Genomic DNA, 20,459 nt, shown 5'->3' with positions numbered 1-20,459 from the left:
TGAGCCGACGCTATCCTCGACGGTTGAGATACATTCTCCTGATTACGTCGTTGATATTTATCAATCCACGATAAGATCCGTACTAGGTTGGCCGGATGTTCCCCCGGTGCATGAAGGACCACCAGAACCGAAGTTAAATGAATTTCTCACTGACGATGCCAAGTTTATGACAACTCCAAAATATCGAAATTTGTATCCATGGACTGATAGGTATCGTGGTACTTGGAAGGGTGGTAAAAAATATCCTATAACACCGTTCTCTATTATTGATATTGATAGAAAAACTTCAACTAATATTGTTTATGAAAGAGAATTTAGATCAGAGGCTAAAAAAATTAAAACTGAACACACAACTACATTAACATTAGCACATTTATTTAAAAACTATGTCCTGGAGTATCCTAATATCAATCTAGAACATCAGATCATTGCAACGATACAACATTTAAATCAAATTGTATTAGATCTTAAATATTTTAATCAGATTATTATTGAAGTAATAAATGCTAATGATTATGCAGGTGAAGAAAAAAATAGCATCAAACAAGCATATATTGATCATTATAAGATAACTGAAGCAGATTTATTAAATTTTACACTACCAGGATTTGAAACGGGCGAATTAAGAAAATCTGTCAATGATGTTATTGATGAATATTTTCCTAAAATACTCGATGCATGGAGAAAACTAGCACCACATCCAACCGTTTTAAGATACAATAACGATACAAATGGCGGCAGCAGGCACGTATCTCCAGGAATCGTTAATATAACCAGCACGATCGTAGTCAATCTGGTTTGTGACGTAGTCGATGGTAGCTATCAAATAGATCTCGGAAAATCAAATCAGGCTCAACAAGGATATATTTTATATACATTTACACCACAAGTATCCCCTGGAAGATTAATCGTGCAAGAACCAACTAATCCTGTGTATCTGCGGTGTCACAATAATATGTTAACACGAATAAAGTTTAAGCTCACAGACCACCTTAATCGCTTAATTGACATACGTGGAGAAGAGCTTGTGATAAATCTGTATGTGAAATCTTAATTAATCAAGTAAATATTATATAATGTACCAGCACGTGATGGTTTTTATACATGACAAAGAAGTACTTGAAAACGCCATCAGAACAGCGTTTTCACAAAACATGGAGCAATTTAACGTTAATTTAGTTATTGATGAATATGGAAGCGAGGATTTCTTATTAACACAAGAACAGTTAGATGAGCTCCGTCAAAAACATATTATTGAGATCATTTGTAGCAGAGATCAGATTCTAAATTATGCACACTCCTGTATTAAACTCGATCAACTTAAAAAAAATATTTTTAAATAAATAAATATAATCACTGATGGGATAAATTACACAAATTAATCAATTTTGTACAATCTGAAATGAATCAATCTGATGGGGTGGTTGGTACTCAAATTCGTGTAAATTAATCAGTTTTGTAATTCTGATGGGATGATTAGATCTTTTATTTTATTTTATCAGAAATATTTTATTTTATCAGAAATATTTCAAGGAAAATTTGTCAAATTACAGTTTTTCATCAGGTCAAACCTCAAGCGGTTCTCTAATTGTTTCATCGATAAATCGTTAAAAATCCTCATTTTTTTCGAAAATTACCAGAAAAAAATAACAAAAATCGCATGAAAAATCTCATTTTTTGAGCTAATTTTACTGATCTTTGACGATTTATCGATGAAACAATTAGAGAACCGCTTGAGGTTTGACCCGAATGATATTGGAAAATTTGACAAATCGGCTAAATTATAGCTAAAAAAATAACAAATTTGACTAAAAATATTGAAATATTTCAGAATAAATATATAATATTTCTGATAAAATAAAATATTTCAGACAGGGTTGCTTTGGGCGTTACCCGCTGACATAATTTTTCCTAAGTATCTTATGCGGGTACTGATTGTTTTTTTCGTTTCGTACTCGCTGGATAATCCCGATCTGATCTTTTCTACTGCGGCAGAAAGAGGAATAAATGCATTTACTTGATCATCGTTCACCATAGCCAGTGACTGAAACATAGCTGCCTGAATCCGCTTTATGAACTTATATTGAGATGATAGAACATACTTATTTTCATTTTTAAGTTCTTCTAACGTTTCAAAATTACATATTATTTTTTCAGAATTTAGTTCATCAGATATATTAATTCCGTTTTCTTCTAGTTTTTTGATAGCAGAAATAATGTCTTTAATATTTTCATTGTTCATTATATAATATATAAATCTTTAAAATAAAAAAAATTATCCCTATAGAACCCCTATCGAGTGTTTAGCGAGTTCGTCGGGATATTTCAAGGACGGCACAACATATACAATGAATGACGAGCTCAGATTATGGATATATACGATGAATGAAGGACAGTACAAACATATAACTTAATTAAGGAAATGGATATATACGATGAATGAAGGAAAGTACAATGAAATGAATGAATAAAGGACATTACAAATATATACGCTCAGCAGACCCCACCCACAATAATCAAACCCGTGGGTGATACGAAAATATGTATCAACCACCAGTTGATATGTGGTTGAGGTTTTGCTGGGCGGGTTTTTTTGCGGTTGCCCCCAATTATTATAAAATCGCAATTATGCGCACCACCGACCAGTTGTCAGCCATGGGGATTCGATCCTGGACCGCGAGCGTCACAGTCCAATACGATACCGATTGAGCTATCGAATCTTGTTACAAACATATGCTTCGAAAATTAATATGTAGTTACGGTACATATATTTACACTAAAACAACGGTTTCTGAATAATAATAGTTTTCTACATTTAAATAACTATTTCTGCATTAAAATAACGGTGTCTGAATATATCTGTATTCAGAAACAATTTCTGAATATATCAATATTATAATAGCGGTTCCTAAACAGACTGCAAATACAAACCTGCGAAATCAATAGCGGATTGTGAATACACCTGCATATCGATTTTGTACCATAACAACAGTTTCTAAGCTGATTGTAAATGTAGCGTGTTCTGCCTATATATAACTACCTTGCGGATCAATAACAACGGTTTCTAAGTTGATTATAAATTGCCCTGATTTATCGTAACAGATCCGCTATGTTGTATGATGGGAATATTTAAAAACCATAAATATACAGAGCTGATATATGACTAATTACGACCATAAAAAATCAGAAATCTACGAATACAGAAGTAATCTCCCTTTCGTGAGTCAAAAATAAGTGTTGTATGGAGGAAATACTGTGACATAAATTTAAAAAATTAATTCGAGGTGTTGATGATAGTTAACAATACTGAAAGGTGATTTTCTGCTTATATTTTTTTGAGAAAGCTGTTTTATATATATTTTCTGCTACTTTTTGTACTGAATATGAGTGAATATCAAAATATTTCGCAGCAGAACATATCGAACGAAATATAATTACTTCGCCAGTTTCTGTGTTTGTGGAATTTAACGCCCTTCTAGAAACTGTCTTACATCTTCCAGTATTACCACATGCACAGTTCTCGCTTTGTGTGACAACTCGAAGGTTGGATAAACTATTATTTTGAGGATCCCCGTCAATATGATCAATAACAAGACCGTCATTGATCACTCCAAAGAAACATTTGTAGATGAAACGATGACAATGATAATGTTTCTTCCCAACAGTAAACATTAGATAACCAGCATTAGTAACATTACCAACTGGTCTCTTCAACCTACAATTTCTGATGACACCATTACGATCTGATTCGTAATTCTTGATGACAGGATGTGGGACAAATATATTTTGCTCCATTATAATAATATTATTTGTTTAAATCATGTTTTGTCTGAAATCTTGATATATAATCCTCCACGGATTTTATAGCGTTTTCACTATTATTATTTTTTTGGTCATAATATCTTTTAAGTTCTCTGAACCGTTTTCCACCGCGCTTTCCACATAATCCTGTTTTTCCTCGCACTCCAATACCACATCGCAGACATGGTATTGGTCCTAGACTTCCTCGCTGTATATTTTGTAAGTGCATCCAACAAAATTCACCTCTACAGGACTTATTGCATCGATTTACTGAACCGATCATGAGCCAAATGCACTGATTCATTGGATATATAATATTTTTTATTTAAACATTTGTTTTAATTATATGAACGAGTTTGAGAGATTATCCCAAACTAGGCCTTCAAAATATAAATTCAACCTCGACAGATTATCTCCAGACTTACCAGTACGAGATTTGGTTGATCCGAAAAATAAAAGTTTGATAAGTAAAATTCACGACGCCAAGAAAGAAGTTTACACGGATGGTGCATCTCATACATGGTCAACGTTCAAGATTATTCGCAACACTGTCAAAGACGCTACAATGAATGACAAACGAGCGGCAACTATCATTAGCTATATCGCTGAGTATGTGGGCAATCAAAAATATTTCTTCAGAGTAAAATTCATTGTACTAACAGAAACAGGTAGTTGAATTATCCGTGATAAATATGATCCTGTCCTTGGTAATAACAAAATCGCCATATTAAGTAAAAATTCCAGACCGGGTCTGTTGACGGGTTTTGACAAACCTTATTATGAGCGAGCGTATCCTGTAACAGCGGTTATTTATGGAATCTATGAGATAAATAAAAAACCCAGCGTTGATAAACTGACACCCATGAAATTTTCAAGGTTAAAATTGTGTAGCCGAACCAGTAATAGAACACTTTACAAACGCGATGCGTGGAAACGGATTAACTGATTTAAGACGTGAAAAAATAAACTCGTGGGCTGATTCAGTTAAGAATACCGGTGCTACAATAAAAGATGTTGCTGAGTTAGGAAAAATATTAAAATTTCCAATAAAAGTATCAACAATAACGGGAGAAATACTGTTCGAATCGAAATATAAATCGAAAGGAGCTCCAATAAATATTATTGATCATAACGCGCACGCATGGACCAGCGCAGTAACAATATTTTCGCGTGATCGAACTGTTAGATTTTACCCCCCAAATTCGGGAAGTATGGTTGATTTTATCAACGAAATAAGTAAAAACGATCCTGTATCGGTATGGTTATTTAAAAGTAATGAGGAAGGTGGATTTGATCAGTTTGTTAGACCAAACGGTGAAATATATCGAACAGAATATCTCCACGACGAGATGAAAAATCTTGCGGAGAAGTTTTTCACGGAAAATACTGACAAATTACTAATTGCTTTACCGTTCCATCTGTTGCGGCTCATTTCGCTAGAGAAAGAAATTCATGGAAACCAATACAATTTGATTTACTTGAGGATGTACGCGCAAGTTGCGTCGAATACGGACACGGCGGATTGTCGAATACCAGGTATAATTACAATGATGTTATTTCGGTTGATATGGTTGCATGTTATCCGGGAAGTTTTCTAGGATACGGAGATTGTTCTGTGTACTTTAAAAGATTCGGTCACCCTACAAACGAGATGACGCGAGTTGCAATTAATGGACCATTACCTGATTTTGATCTAACTGGATTCGCTTGTGTTGAATCATTCGAGTTTAATGAAAATCTTCACAAGATTTGTTATGTTTGGTTTGGTAGACATTTTTTTGAAAAACGTTGGGCACCTATAGTTTTATTACGATATATGCTAGATTGTGCGGTATTGACATCGTTGGTTGTCAGTGAGACAATTATATCATATCACGCGAAGACCGAAGTTTGGTTGCCCATGCCAGATTCTATCAGTATTGATGAAGTTATTAGCGAGTTTAAGGAAAAATGTCCTGGTGTTTCCGAAGATGATATTATCAAAGAAGCTCCTAAAATTCTCGAGATTAAACTCAAAACCGCAAAAGATCTCGGTACAAAAATTATAGGTAAATTTACTCAAGGTGGTGCATATGATCATAAAAGACATCACGCACGATTAATTCTAGATGATGCCGAGTACGATTTTATAATTGCTGATACAACAGCGAGAAATATATTTGTAAATCGAGAAAGTGTTTATTTATCCGACTGAACAAAATTGGGTACGATCGTTAGTTATATAAATGATATCTCCCCAGAGTATACTCATCTAAGATCTTCCATGTTGGCTTATGTTTCTATAAATTTATTATAGATGATTAATAGATTTCCTGAGACCGCAGTCAGAGTCGCAACAGATTCGTTTATATTTCGAGTAAATATTTAGAGTCTGTTATGAAATTTACAAGTAATGATGAACGATGGAGTTCGTGGAGAATAAAAAAAGAAATATTACACAATTATACAGAATCATCAGATGTTCCGATGAGACATTTTTATCGTAAGTGTAATAAAATATCAGAAATGTCGAAAGCGCCGTCGTTGAGTGATCCAATAACTAGATATAAGACAGTATATCTCAATGGACCTGGTGGATGCGGCAAAACGACTCGAGCAATTAATGTTTTTAGAAATTCAGATATGATCGTGCTGACACCCACACACAGACTTGCTCGGGAGATGAAACAACGGCAAGTACAATCGTGCACGTATCATAGTTTCTTTCGGTGGCGCGGGGATACATGGACTCCTGAGCGAATGGGAGAAAAATAAATACCTAAAATAATTATTTGGGACGAGATATGCACGGTGTCATTGGATACATTAAAAACGTTTCTTGATTGGTTGTTGACGAAAAATACCGCTATAATAATGTGTGGCGATCATGGTCAGCCGCCGCCTTTTGTTGGACCATCTCCACATGATTGGTTAAAAAATTTCGTTGATTATTACGAAGAAATAGATGATGATCATAGAAGTCTCGATGAAAATTTAAAGGAATTTAAAAAATTAATCAGATTACAATCAAACAAAATTCAGTGTGAAATAATACGCGGAGTAATCTCAGAGACCTCAATGAGTAATTTTTTGAATTTATGGAGACCCAACGATTTGATAGTAGCAAGCAGAAAAATAATCAGAGACGCTTTACAACAGCAGTTATTTCAGCTGCATAAAGAAAAATACTCAGAATTACCCGTACCGTTGTGTTATAGACCATCAGATACACGAAAACAGAATATTAATGTTGATATTCCAGGGTAGACTGAGAAACAAAATCTCGTGTTAAATGATATTATCGCTGTTGATATCAGTGTGGTCGAAGATGCATTAAGCATTGACAAATCTCCATGGGTGTTGGGATACGCTATGACGATCCACTCGTCTCAGGGATTAACTATTTCTGATACACGAGTTTGGATTGTAGACGATCGTATTGAGTGGTCAAATTTAGTCTATTTAGCGGTATCGAGGGTCAGAAAAATATCTAAATTACGGAGAATTATAATTCCTGAAATCGTTAATAAATTTAACATCATCGATGATGATATAATAAGAAAAAAACTAATCGGATACAAACAATCTGATAAAAAAATAAACGCTACTTTGATCTTGATGTTGAATTTATCATTGAGTTAAAACAGCAGCAGAATAATTATTGCGCAAGTTGCAATTGTATGATGCTGTGGAGGTATTCGAGTAATGATTCAAGACAATTTACCGTAGACAAAAAAGATAATAGTCGCGGTCATACACGAGAAAATGTGATGTTGACCTGTCTCGAGTGTAATCGACGTGGAGGTGCAAGTTAAGTGATCGCGGTGGTAGTTGTGTATCCTCGGGAATTATTTGTAATTGTTCACGTGTAAATCCACGTTGAGGAGCAGCCGAATCTAATCTGTAGATTGCAGGTCTACCTGAGGATCTTGTCACGGTGGATATTTTGTGTGTGGTAACACTCCAAATAGGATCAGTCGCTCTCGCTTTACCACCTTCAAGTTCACCAGGCTCATATAAATATCTAACTGTAACATCACCCAATATTTTTTGTTTTTCAATATATTTTCGTTGTAATGGTATATTTTTTTTTTGTAATTGCATTAATGGGTTTCATGTTGGTTGTTCGTGTAATCTCATTATTTAACGCAGTTATCACGCTTGGTAATCTTGCAACCCATTCGCGAGATCTTTTATCTTGAATAAATTCCTTAGCGTATTGATATCCAAATAACCGCTCAGCAAGTGTTCGATTAAATCGCTCAACAATTGCCTGATCACGGTGAATTGCAGTATGCCCTCGTCGTATTTTGGTATTATGTCGTTTCATCAACGATGATACTGGACCAAGAAATTCCTTCTACGCACAGCATCATATGGTAAAAACAGAATATCAGCTTGATGAACTTCATTAGGAACACTAACATCGAAATACGCGTACTGAATTCGTTTCGGTGGTGGTAGGTAAATTTGCCATATTGCTTGTTTGGATAATCATGCTTCAGCAGTAGAATGTTTAACCGCTGCTGCATCAGCAAGCTTACCAATTGCTGCTTTGCCTCTCCAGTATCCTCTTGGTGAATAATAAATTCATTCCATTATATACTACCAGACCCAAACGGTAATGTACCTTTCATCGCAGATCTTACTAACCAATTAGCTAATTTTTCTTTGATATTTTTATTTTTTATGGAATCTAGCGCGTGAATAATTTCACATCCGCAATATGTCTATCTTGTAGATTTTTACTTTTATACGCAACATCATGAACATGACAAGCTCGATCAATAGCGTTTACTGGTTCCTCGCCTGGTTTTGGTTGATCTTGATTATCGAGCCTGATATCGAGTCGAGTACCAGGACCGCCATAATTATATCCTGGTAGATGTTTTTCTCCTGAGTATTTAGCCCATGGAGTACCTGGAAACTTTGACATCAAATTAGCAATATCACCACCGCGCTCATTAGGTAAAAACGAAAATTTCTTTCTACCGCATACAGAACATTTTCCACCATACGCTATTTTTTTAGTTTTTGTTGTAACCGTAGCTAAATCGGTAGTTGGAGTTTTAGATCTACAGCGCAAGCAATATAAATTCATGTTATAAAATATATGGATATAATTGATTTCTCATCGACAAGAAAACGAGAAACTGTTAAACATCATCCTGTGCTACCGAATTCCATCAGAATGATTATCATAGGACCATCTGGATCGGGTAAGACGCAATTATTACTTAATCTGATAATGAGATGGCTGAAATGGGATAAATTATATTTAGTAGCACCATCCGTTGATGATCAGAGGTGTTATGATGTACTTAAGGATTTCAATGAAAACGCAAGATTGCTGGACGAAGATAATGATGTTATAGAGTTTATAACCGATATTGATGAAGCACTGTGCGTAGATGTTTTAGACGGATTTATTAATAATTTAGTTGTATACGACGATGTGATGCTAGATAAACAATCAAATCCAGCCAGAATATTTTCTCGCGGCAGACATAAAAATACAGATGTGATCTATGTTACTCAACGATATACACAAATTCCGAAAGTGATCAGGGACAATTGTAATATTTTAGTTGTGTTTAATGGCGTAGATACACATACGATGAGAAATATTCATCAAACTTGGTGCAGCGGTGACATGGATTATAATAAATTCAGAATTTTTTTCTCACAAGCGCAAGCTACTCCGCATGGATTTATAACAATAAATTTGCACGATCCTAGAACAAGATATCGTGTAGGTCTTGATAAAATATTTGGATAGCAGGGGTGATGATAAAATTAAATTGAATTAAAAAGATATCATTAATATAATGAACAACTGTGCGTGGCTGAGTCAAGGAACCACTAACAAATGTGATAAAAAATGTCGTGGAGAATATTGCAAAAAACATAAATTATCTTATTAAGAAAAACCCTCATGATGGTCCACGAAGTTGTGTTGGTTGTAACAACGGCGTTAGAGGATTATATCAGATTTGCAAAAATTGCGGTGGAGATCGATACAGAAGTTTGATGATATATTACAGAAAAAGAAAGAACATAAATCCAAAAATAGAAAAACCACCATCAGAACTTGAATATTACTTGAAACATAGAATAAATTCCCAGGATTCAGATGAAGATTCCCAGGATTATTCAGAATAACATAGCAGCAGAGAGGGCCTTGTCTACAATTCTGTTTGGGACAAACAATAATTGTAGACGTGGTATTGACCTCTATGAAGGGTCACTATTTTTTTTCTTCTAAAAACAAGGGTGACCATTCCCTAAAGTGGTCTGATCGCCCTCTCTGCTGCTTGGGGTAATATTTGTTACAAATTTCATTTTCGTCATCACTTACATTTATTTAGATAAAGAGAAAGAAATATGAATGCCTTGTATAGTAATGGTCATCATTTGTATGGCGGGGAAAATTTATGTTTACTGAACTGTCAGTTAACCATGATAGCATTTTCCCCATCTTCAGTAATATGTATCCTTGTATCCTTCATGTTTGCAATTGAAAAACCCATTCAGTTTATCTTCATGAATTGTTCAACTGCCAAATGTCATGTCATGTTTCAATTTTCTAATATGTTTGATGCATGGTAAATGAATGTTTATCTTACATTCACAAAATGTGTGTTATCAAGGTATGACTGATGAATGTTAAATCCATTACCCACATTAAGATGAAGTCTTCAAGTGAAAACCTTTTATTATAGGTAATAAATATTTATTAAATGTAATTATAAGTTTCAACATCTGAAATTTCATTGTAAACCTTAATGCTTTACATACAATTGCTATGAACAAATATCTGTCATGAAATGACAATAACTTTTTCAGCCAAGGCAACAGGAAAGAATAAAGTGCCGTTCAAGACAATAAAAGATAACTTGTACCAGGTAGAGATTAAGAACTTGCCTAATGGTGTTAAATTTAGGTAAGTGTTCTTTCTTCCTTTCCCTGTAGACTTTATATTCATTATGAGTAACATGTTACTTTGCTGATATCATGTTTCAAATTCTTTTGTCATGTATTAGGTACTGCATTAGGTTCATATGATGATGCTGATGTGATGTATCAAGTTATATTAGGTACTTTATGATGCTGATACTATGTATCAAGTTTTTGCCATCTTTTGAGTTTCGTAAAAAGCTAATGCGACATTGGATAAAACAAATGCGCATAGAAAAAGCACAGAATACACTCATTCCACCAATGGGTACAACAGCAACATTGGTTAATGGTTTCATTCAAGTTTATGCATATGGTAAAAGTCCCAGATCCAGGGCTGGCTGGCTGTGTTATACTTGGAATGTAGTATAAAGAAGGAGTTCATTTCATAATGTATGCACCCTTACCTGCACTTTTACAGTGACCCTAAAGCAGAGAGGTCGTCTCTGTATCAAGTTGGGTAGCAAATATATAATTCTTTTGAATTTCTTATTAGTTTGATTTTTTCATGTATGTAATGGGATAAAAGGACATGACATCACAATCCATGCTTTATGTTAGGATAAAAAGTTACAGAATAAAGATTATTTGTTAAAAAATTGCAAAAAAACATTTGGGAAGGTAAAAAGCAAGAATAAACACATAATCCTTCAAAAGAACTATGGTACCTTAAGAAATATAAAATCTTTGTAAAAAATATTATTTTATTGTATGAATGACTAGTAAACCCTTCATATTACAGATTCGGAAAATCAAAAGAGAGCCACTCAGCTTTTGATTAAGTATTGTACATTATTCACCAGCCTTGAATGCAAGACATCCTGCAAAGTTCTTGTTCATTGAAGTAATTGTATGATCATGAATTGTTTTTTAACTATCCAAGATTGTGTCTCAGTTGTATTTTTTGTGTGTGCCAGGGACCCAAGCTGTATGGGCCTTCCAACTCTAAAAGAAATAATTAATGCAAGAGACAGTTTGGAATTCTCCGTCACAAGGTACTTGGCCATTGAAACTAAACAAAAATGATCAAAGTCAGAGAGTTGCAATCTAAAGAAACAATTTAAGGTTACATATGAACAGTACATCATAAATTTGTAATCCACTCTGCAGTGGGACAAACTGAGAATCAAGAGTAAATCTCTGCCAAGCAGAGAAGCATAGTTTTGTTGTTGTGGATTATAAGCTGTCTATACAGTGAAGATTTTATGCCCATTAATTATACAGTTTAAATACATATATATGTAGATTCACCAGTGTGTTTCTTTTACATGTATAATCATTTTAGATTGTGTTTATGTTTGTTTTTTATTTTAAAAGTTTTTACTTTAGCTTACAAAAAGTCTGTTAGGGTTAGTTATTCACTTCTTTATAATTTCTTTTTTAAAGAACAAGTAAAGTAGCCACAAGAACCTCATCAGATGAGCCTTGCCATCTGAATCAAGGTAATTTATATTATGACGTATCTTTTGGCGTGTTCACAGCATGAAAAGGCTGATCTGTGAATATATATGCCTTAGATTATTATGCATATTGTATATTAGAATTCATACACTTAACCAGGTAAAGCAGTAATATATGTACCTAATATCATGATAATGGTAGATTGCTTACTCAGTGATGATCAGTTCTAATGGCCATCTGATTACATTTATGTTGTACTTGTGCGTGCATTTGAAGCTCTTTCTTGACATATCCAACACAGATGCAGGATTTTTGTTATGTCTGTATTCATATAAAGATTTACTGACCAGATTCTGAAGCAACTAAAAGCTGTAAATTAAATGTATACAGCATGTTCATATGCATAACAAAGATGAACTAGTAATATGTAATGTAGGCCGTTGCATTTCTTTATCCATTTAAGCATTATTTGGTGAAAACCATTTTGGTATAGTTTTCTCAGAAACTAATTTAGTTATGCATTTGAATTTTAGTAGGCCTCTTTATATTGATAGACAACTTAATCAGATTTGTAAGCTTTTTTACTTGAATTCTGAACCATTGGGGAGTGTGTGTGCGTTTTGATCTTGGAATTAGGTCATCTGTATATGTTGCACAATCCTTGTGTGACAAAATTTATCTGGTGGTAGTGGAATGCTGATGACAAAATAGTAAAAGAAGCATCGCTTAATTGCATCAGGAAACTTAACAAATTTTGTTTTCTTGCAGATCAGGTTGAAATTCCAAATGCAATTCAAGATTCACTGGAAGATGAGGGAAACCAAACTGCCTTTGTTCCCAATCTAGGTACTTTCTTAAGAATGGTCATTTCATTTTACCTTCCCATTGCATTTTATTTTCTACTGGCCATTCATCCATAATTTGTTAGCTGGGTAGCTCTCAGCCAAACTGAGATTAGTAGGCATGTTTCTATGCATTTGTAGATGATGAGTTTATCATTGCATTGGAATGACTCTGCCTTCTTTCTTTTGAACTTGTATGCAATACATTTTGGCTGCCTTTTTTAAAATAGAAAATCTTGTTACTCATGTAGTATGCTTAATAGCAGTTCTTTTAACAAGTTATTTCCTTGCACATTATCTTTTTTAAAAAGCAGTATCACTTAATATCATCAGAAAACTTAATGAAATTTGTTTTACTTCAGATCATAATGGTGTTCTAAATGTAATGCAAGAGTCACTGGAAGATAAGGGAAAGCAAAAGGCCTTTGTTCCCAATCTAGGTACTTTCCTGACAAAGGTCTCATTTCATTTTTATGCTCCCATTGGATTGTATCATGGTATCCGCTACTGGCCAATCATCCATCACTTGTTTGCTGGGTAGCTCTCGGCCAAATTGAAATTAATATGCATGTTTATATGCATATGTAGACGACTTAATGAGCTTATCATTGTATTATAATGACTCTTTCTTCTGGACTAACATGCAATACATTTTAGCTGCATTCTTTTTATAAACAGCCCAGTCGTTTAATAATTGTTATTTCAATAGGTTCTTTATTGGCACAAATATTTTTTAAAGTCTCAGTCTGTGTGACATTCTTGAGATTGCTTTTTTAATAATAACAGTAATGATTTCAATTCAGAATTATTGATAAATATATGCATGTCCCTGATGCGGTATGTATATTCATTTTTTAAGATAATCATTCAACCTCTTCATCCCATAGGGCTTGATATTCATGCTCCAAATTTTTTTATATACCCAGCACAAAAATTTGGTGTCATAGAATTAAAAACAACATTATAACAGGTTTCTCTTAAGCCAGAAACAACATCCGATGTGTGTGTATGTGTGGTTTAGATTTTTAACGTTGCTTTAATAATGTGAGTCATATCTCTGTGATGTCTGCACTGTGACAGTTTTTGTGATCCAGCACTGGGGCATCATGCTGCAGACATGTGGCATCATTTCCCACTAAGACACATTATCTTAACACCAGGCCAACCAGTCCTAACACTACCCTCTTAGTGCTCCGCACCAAGCAAGGCAGCTGCTAGTACCATTTTTATAAGTCTTTGGTAGGACTCAGCAGGTGTTCAAACCCATGACATCCTTCATCCAAGACAGACGCTCTAACCACTGGGCCATGGGAGCAGTCCAACATCAAGTCAAGTTAAAAGCAAAGTATCAATAACAAAGTTAAAATCCAATGTAATGGGAACCATATGTATATTATATAATGGCCAGCATTATCATGAGGTCATTTTATTTTATTTTATCAAAGAGGGTAAAATGTCTGTTTTGATCGCTGTTTGCAAAGGAAATAACTTTTGGGCAAGCAAGAAAACATTCTTAATCTGTTTTTCAGTGTGAGATGGAGAAATAGAACCATCACTGTGTCTGTCCAACTGTCCTAAACAATTTCATTTCCAGAGCAAAACTCTTAAACCATTCTAGGTACAGTATTTCAAACAGACTTGGTACACTTATCAATCAAGCTGTGTACACTTCCTATTGATACTGCATTCATTATATGTTGTTACCATGGAAATAAAGTGTAACATAAGTAGTATATAACTTGTGAGTATGCAGATTGAGTGATGATACAGCGTGCTTTCAGTTGGTTTCTTAAAATAAATTTGGAAAGTGTAATATGTCATCTTTAGGCTAATCTTTATTGCTATTATGCCACCTTATGCAGGTGAAATCAAGTGTTAATACAGGGACCCCTATATTGTCTTCACTATTGTAAATTTTGAATACATTTACACCATTGTTTGTAAAAATAACAAAATGTTTTCTTTATTCTTACACTAGAGAAATCAAATCATGATTTTCTCTAAGTTTCAACAATTTTTATAACAAAAATAAAGCAGTTCATTGTTTTACTGTCTGATAATTGTTTTGTACTTGTTTCACAGTTTTAAAATTTATTTACAGTTGAAGCTGAGCTTTTGATGGACCTCACTGATTCAGAGGATACAAATTCAGTGTTAGAGGTTATGGAACCCTCAACATGTAAGAATTGCTTTAGGAGTGTATATTAACCTCTTGTGACAAGTTTACACAATTTTTAGCTCTTTAGGTCATATATTACTGATAAAAGCTTATGCAATAACCTGTTATCTGTCCATCCATTAGTGCTAATTTGTTATTGCTTCTTCTCCTAACAAACTGGAAGGGTTGCTGAAACTGTACACTTATTTGTCGCAAGGTCTAGTTTGTCCTTTAGACATACATGTAATATGGCTGCTATGGTGACAACCTTGAGAATCTTATTGATATGCCTTTTCAACAGCATGATCATTTTTCTGGAAAATGCATTCTTTTCCGACCAGTTTATTAATTTATTTTAACCATTTTGATCTTATTGAAAATATTATCAGTGCTGGACATATTACAGTGTTAGAAGTGGACCTCAAAAACCTTGAAAAACCTAAATTTTCATTTGACCTTAGAAACCTAACAAAATCACAAAGAAACTGGAGGAAACCTATATAGATAATATAAACCTAAAATGTTTTTTTTTTTAAACCTGAAAAATATTTTTAAAACTTTGAAGAAAAAAAGTTATTGAAAATTGCTTTCAGCTTCTGGAAGTTATGATTTTCATGTGTTATATAGTAATATTGTGTGCTATTTTTCCTATGAAACTACACCTACTCATTCAAAAATACCCATTGGTCTTAAACTTCTATATTGTACTCCTCTGACATCCAGCACAGCTGCCATGGTGGCCATCTTGAAAATCTTTTCACCTTCCCAGCTACTGTTATTTGTGATATTAAAGGCAGTTAAGAAATATTCCTTGCATCCAGTAATCCATCAGATATTTGGAAAATGAATTGTCCTCTTGTTATTACATATTTTTTTTAATTTAACCCTGAGATTTTTTTGTAAGTATTTCCAGTGATTGACAAATTAATTTTTATTATAAATGACTTTTTATTGAAAATTGAATTATAATTTTGTAAGCTATTAAGATTTGCATATGTTGTATGTTAATATTGTGTGCATTTCTTGTGATCAGTGAAATTATGTTGCAAAGTTTGTGAAGTACAAAGTATAATGGATAACAATGAGAAATCAAATTGGCCTTGAACATGTTGTAAAGACGTTTTAACAAAATTATTCTCATTTGTAACTGATTTGAAATATAATTGTTAGCTGCATTAAGCTTACTTACTTTGTTCTGAAATAGTGCTGTATGCATTAAATCTTTATTTCCAGTATGTACATTCATGTATGTATGTATGTATGTATGTATGTGTGTGTGTGTATGTATGTATGTATGTATGTGTGTGTGTGTGTGTGTGTGTGTGTGTGTGTGTGTATGTATGCATATATTTGTATTAGGGTAAAGTATCATGTCCAAACAATAATGCCTTTATGGTGCCAATTAAATTAAAGATTTAAGAAAATGTATCAGTCTATCTTATGATGTTGTTGTTGTTGGGTTTAACGCCATTTTTCAGCACATGATAGGCTATACATGGCGGCCAGTATTAATGGTGGAGAAAGAACCTGGGAAAAGAACCACCCACCCACGAGAAGCTACTGGCAAGCTTTCTCACATACCCACATTGGCTGAATCCGAGACTCGAACCCACGCAGACAAAGGTGAGATGGCAGTGATCCGTAACAGAGAGCGCGTTAGACCACTCGGCCACTCGGTGCCCCTTCTATCTTATGAAAAAGTATAGGATTTAACTGTTCTTGACAGGAATACAATAAGAAAATAAATAATATCTAATTTTTTTAATTTCAGCTGATTGGTTCGAGGTGGAGAAGATACTGAAAACAAAAACAAAAAGGAAAAGGCAAACTGTATCTCATTAAGTGGAAGGGATATGAGAAGCCAACCTGGGAACCAGAACACAATATTAGAAAACCCAAAAAGTTACAAAAAAAGGATTAACATCAATACATGTACTATACCACTTTCCTTCAGTGTGAATATCATTTCTTATCATCAAACCAGTTATCATATTTACGATAAATATCCAGAGACAGCTTTATTATCTACCTATTCTTTTTTTATATTGGTACAAATTAGTACTACTTCAAGCCAATTTTAGCTATAATTCTGGATTGATAGGACTGTGTAAATGTAGGGCTCAATATTTTTTTTAAAAACCACAAGATAATTGATTACATTTGTATTTTTATCACCTGAGAGCTGGATTTAGTTGGTACTTATTTGTTCAAGTTTTGACATTGTTTCTCAATGAAACGATTGCAGTCTGATGATATTTTTCTTCTATTTATTTCTTGTACATATGTATATATTTTGCCAATGAATACTCAAATGATAAGAGTATATGCTTAGATCCTAAATAATTGTTATGTCCATAGCGTCTTTTTGATAACTGAAATTGGATGACTTCATATTTTTCCTACATTTTGATTTCAAACATTCAGTGGCAGAACAGAAACACACTTGCAGATATCAACACGCTGATCCGTCACCGCTGAAATTTAATGTACTTCACGTACATTTGGCACATAAATCCAGTCCATAATCATGAAATTTCATAGGAATGACAAAAATACCAAAATCTATTAATTACAAATCAAATGGGAAAGTTGTTGTAATGCACTTTCATTCACAATATGACTACAAATGTCAATTTTAAGTAGATCCAAATGCCATTTTATTTCAGAAGGTACGTGTAGCGCGTGACATTTCAAATTTATCTAGGTGGATTTAAGTTGGCATTAATAATATTGTGTACTGATGAATATTGGCTTGTGTGTTTAGTTTCTTGAAATACGGCGTACATTCAATTACTTTGTTTCATGTAGTGTATTTTTGTTTATGTAATTAAACCTTAGGTAGAATAAGAAAATTAGCATATAATAAAAAGGTTACTTCATTTGTATAGGAAAATATGAACTCGTTTTGTCGGATGGATATACTGCACTCTCAAGCGAAGTAACCTATAACTGTTAACTTGCTAGCTAAATCAAAAATGTATCTTTCCTGTAATATTGTGCATTCAGAATATGAACTACACAAATTGGACATTGAAAGTAGCCTAATTTCTGCTAGTTGACAATATTACAGCTATCAAAATGCAGCCAGTACTGACATACGGTCATTTAATAGCCCACCAGTATATTGTGAGGCAGATTAATGTCAGTTGCAGCAAAAGTTGTTGAATATGTGTCAATATGTTGGAGGACTCTATAAAAAGATTCACCAAATAAAGTTGAGAAAACTGTTATTTATATCCATCTTGGCACAGAATCTTAATGTCACTTTTGTGAGGGAGAGGGGTGATTCGATTTTTAAAAAAAAATGATATGCAAAGTTTGGGAAAAAAGATGTTGCTTTCCAGTAATAAATTTCTCATTCAGGAAAAATGTTGCTTAGAAAATGCATTTTGATTTTGGATCGTGGACACACTTTGCATGTTATTTTTCTTTTTTCTTAGAAGTCACTTTGCATATTAAACTTTAACTAGTGTTTAAGCAATAATCAGTTTAATCTTTGCTAGATGCTTCAATATTATAGATCATTGCTGAAAAAAACAAATTTATTTTGCATTTGTATTGAATTTGTCACAAGTGAATGAACATATTGAATAAAATGATGAAACTGGATTAAGTTTTGTTTTTACAATGTTTTTGTTTTTCATGCCTTGTTGTCTTGCCTGCTTTAAAGAGAGTATGACTTAACATAGATAAGGCAGACTTTTTCTGAATGCTCATAATTCTCCTACATTTGGGTTGATAACTCTCATACTGTGGAATCAGGTAAGACTTTTAATAGCCATTCACCTCTACCCTTCCTCTGACTCTGTCAGTGTTAAGGTCATTTGAACATCTTGATTAAATAGGAAAGTTTGGACTTAATGATATTAAATTCTGAAAGGATTTGGATCTTCAACTGTGTGTGATATCAAAATTATCCTTTTGGCAACTGTCAGTGAGAGACTGAAAAATGCGAAAATTAGTAAGAGGTGGTCAAATATTTTGGGATCTGGTATTTTTCAGTTTCATTATGATTTATTATCAAATGACTCAAATGAGCTTAAACAGTACATGGAATATGGTGAAAAATAATTAAGGTAAATTAAAGATCGTTACTTTCTAAAGTACCAAAAATTCACACAATCTTATCACAAAATAAAGTTTTTCTTTACTGATGTTAGAAAACAAAATAAGGAATGATGGTGTGCAAAATACTACAGGCCATACATTTATGTATTTCTAGTATAGTCTTTCATTGTATGCACAGACTAATAAATGCTGAACTCTCCAGCGAGGTATGTGGTAACAATTTTTCTTATCAACCTAACAGTGGACAGCCAGCATTCATAAATTTACATTATTTCTACAGTACCATTCAAGTCAATGCACTTCAACCCTACCTTGTAACATCAGACATGGTCATGGTAATTTAAATATCCTATTTAAGACTTTGGTTTAAAAAAATATTCTACCTGATCATTAGCACCAGATCCAAAGAGGGTATCTATCATCCTAGGAGTGGTATAATGTTCATCATGTGAGCAATAGAACTGACTCGTTATAATGTATAACAAAGTATGTTTCGATAAGGCTGTTTCATTACAACATGAACATATTTTAATAATGTGCTGTGCAAATAAATGTCAAGACAACCAAATATTTTGATTTGGCACAAAATAAGTTCAAAATCTTAAAATAGTTAAACTGATGCGTTGATCCAAAATTAGAGAGAATTCTAAAAGACTTGTTGGGGCATTTAGTAGTTTTGTATGGGGCAGTATATACACAAATGTACATGAGAGTTCCTCTGTAAATGTTGATCCAAAGAATCATACTAAAAATGCTATCATTTTAAAGATAAATCAGGTATAGTCTACTCTGCTTTGCATAAAATATATGCTTTGGCAAATATTTCTAAATTTGGATTTGATACTTATGCAACTGAGGTTAATGAAATACCATGCTGAGCATCCCAAAACATTTGACAAGAGGTCATGATATTAAAATCATCGGAACATTCTTCCTTATTGCCAGGATAAAGTTTAATTCTACTTATTATCAGTAATAAACGATAATAGAAAACAACTGCTGATTTGCCTGTATAATTTCAATATGATAATACATGCAGCATTATAACAGACAATTCTGTATATTTGCAGCGAACCTGAGGTTTTGGCAACAACTGCAGCAAGTGGTTCTCCAATGGCACTATCTGTGCTGGAGTTTTGTATGGGCAGCCGTCGCCGCCAAAATTACATTAATCAAATGATCTAGTATGAAATCAAATGATTTAACCTAGCAAATGAAATGATCAATCCAGATTCCAAATGATGTAGTGTCAC

The 20,459-nt window shown here is 33.6% G+C and overlaps 1 long non-coding RNA gene across 1 annotated transcript in view; it reads right to left on the bottom strand.

The window, feature by feature from the left end:
• Window positions 1-11,395: 11,395 nt before the first annotated feature.
• LOC149805202 (uncharacterized) overlaps window positions 11,396-20,459 on the bottom strand; it is an 81,645-nt gene continuing 72,581 nt past the window's right edge. Inside the window, exon 4 of the long non-coding RNA XR_016414808.1 lies at window positions 11,396-11,682. This is a non-coding gene — a long non-coding RNA (uncharacterized LOC149805202). The remainder of the gene's footprint in view (window positions 11,683-20,459) is intronic.

The sequence above is a fragment of the Sinohyriopsis cumingii genome, chromosome 2 (genome assembly GCF_028554795.1).
Source record: "Sinohyriopsis cumingii isolate HCF-2022 chromosome 2, ASM2855479v2, whole genome shotgun sequence".
NCBI classification, from domain to species: Eukaryota; Metazoa; Mollusca; class Bivalvia; order Unionida; family Unionidae; genus Sinohyriopsis; species Sinohyriopsis cumingii.
Note: the sequence above shows the minus strand (reverse complement) of the source record. Positions and strands in the feature narration are given on the sequence as shown.